Raw genomic sequence first — 2,331 nt, 5'->3', positions numbered from 1 at the left:
ATATATGTATATATATATATATATATATATATATATATATCTTTATGTGTATATATTTTATACGTGTGTGTGTGTGTGTGTTAAAGATCCTCGAATACCACCGTAATTAAAACATCCGATAGCTGTTACATCTGATGATAATGTTATCTTTCTTACTATTTCGGCTATACCGTATAACTCCAATTAGGTGTGATATGAACACTGTAATTACAATCGCTATTTAAGTTCTAAAACCATGTCCATGAAATTAAATGAACCGGTTCATTTACTTCACTTAATTCATATAACTATTAAGTTCCCTCAAGTATTTATTGATTGGAATATTGCGTCAAAATTTGTGTCGTTCGAAACTGCGACCTGGTCACTGACAACGTTAATGTTGTCAGTTTCGAACGACGAAAATGTAGACGCCATATAACAAACTGTAAATGTTTATATGAAGATCACAATTTTTGTGTATTTTTGAATGGCTAACAGATGCCATCAACGCTGCAGTCGTATTAGTTTCAACGGTCTCAGATCAAAATACGTGCCTAGTAAGTACACCTCCCTAAAATTCTCTGTTCCTTTAATTATATCTTCGTGAACTTCTTGTTCCTGGTTGTCTAAACTATCGCGTCATTTAAAATAAAGAATCAAATCTTCACTTTAAAAAATGTATTTATTTCTATCTAACTTCCTACACACTATGACTTATCTTACGTCTCCGAGACAAAACTTTTCATTGTTTCCCTAATTTACATGCCTTTCAGATAAGAAAAGTTTATTTTAATCGTTAGGTTTTCAGGTACAACAGAAAAAATGTGTGTGTGTGTGTGTACACACACAGACACACACACATTATCTTTTACTGGTTTCAGCCAGAGACTGAGAACATGTTGGTGAACCGCCTTTACTGCATCCGGGGATTTTCCCAGTATTGCCTCTGGTGAAGTAGCGAGTTGGACGTTGCCGATCTTCTTTGTGCGTCCTGTTGAGATATGGGTTCATCCGGCATTGCAGATAAAAAGCTGTCTAGAAGTTTTTTGAAGACTTCCATGTCTACATCTCGCAGATCCCTGATGTTCTGTTGTAGGGCATTAAAAATTGTGGTCCCTTGAATCTCAACCTATTACAATATTGTGTTCATATCCTCGATGGAGAAGATGGGACCTTTGGCACGGTGCAGTGCTGTCCAGTTCGGGGATTGTTGTAGCTTTCGATTTCGAAATGTGGAGCTAGACCCTCCATAATTTTCCATATACATAAAACTGCGTATATCTCACATCTCCTCTCCAGGGAGGAGAGTCCCAGCTCCTTTAACCTCTCCCAGTAGCTCATGTCTATCTTCTTTGTGCAATGGCGTTGGATCGTTTCTAGTTCTGCAATTAGTTTTACGCTCTGTGGTGACCACAGTTGGGAGCAGTCGTCCAGACGACTGAGGACAAAGGTTCTCCAAAGCAGAAGCATTGTGTCTTTGTTCCTGGTCGTGAAGGATCTCCGGATCCAACTTGCTACCCGACTGCATACAGTTGCTATCTCAGCAATGTGCACATAGAAAGTTGCACCATTGCTTATATGGATTCCCAGGTCGGGCACTGAATATAACTCTGGGATTACGTTGCCAGCTGGTCCCGTGTACTTCAGTTGTAATTTGTCTGTGGGCTGAGAGCGGAGTACGTGAAATTTTGCGGCATTGAACTGCATATTATTCTCATCTGCCCACTTGCGTTCAGGTCATTCTGGAGTCTTAGAATGTTAGTAGGATACTTTTCTGTCATCGGCGTAGCTGGTCTCGTATTTCGAGCATTTAACAACAATATACGTTTTCCATAAACCAGTTGCTCCCGCAAAGCAAATTAAATAAAATTTGGGATTTTGCGAAGGGTCAATATAGGTAACACAAACAGAAGAGTGAAAATAAACAGGAAGGACTGCTAAGCCTAAACGAGGTTGTGGTGGTGAACGCGTAAATCATGCTAGGACAGGAGACAAACAAGAGCACGTCTTCCTTGTTCCAGCTACAACGGAGATAAAGAAAGAAAGATGACCGATGTTCACGTGGGAACCACATGAGCAAGAGTGAGGGAGAAAGAGTGACAGAGTAATGCGATAGAATAGTGGGAGAAGAGGAGGTAAAAGAATAAGAGAGAGAAAAACGAAATAATAAAAAGATCGTATAGAGTGCGCATCAGAATTATCAAAATAAAACTTACTTGATATACAAATATATATATATACATACATACATACATACATACAGATAGATAGATAGATAGATAGATAGATAGATAGATAGATAGATAGATAGATAGATAGATAGATTTATATATATATATATATATATATATA

General features: G+C 38.1%; 1 protein-coding gene across 1 annotated transcript in view; it reads right to left on the bottom strand.

The window, feature by feature from the left end:
- LOC106868133 (collagen alpha-1(XXI) chain) overlaps window positions 1–2,331 on the bottom strand; it is a 57,721-nt gene that overhangs the window by 53,847 nt on the left and 1,543 nt on the right. The window lies entirely within an intron of this gene.

Source organism: Octopus bimaculoides, chromosome 4 (assembly GCF_001194135.2).
Source record: "Octopus bimaculoides isolate UCB-OBI-ISO-001 chromosome 4, ASM119413v2, whole genome shotgun sequence".
NCBI lineage: Eukaryota > Metazoa > Mollusca > Cephalopoda > Octopoda > Octopodidae > Octopus > Octopus bimaculoides.
Note: the sequence above shows the minus strand (reverse complement) of the source record. Positions and strands in the feature narration are given on the sequence as shown.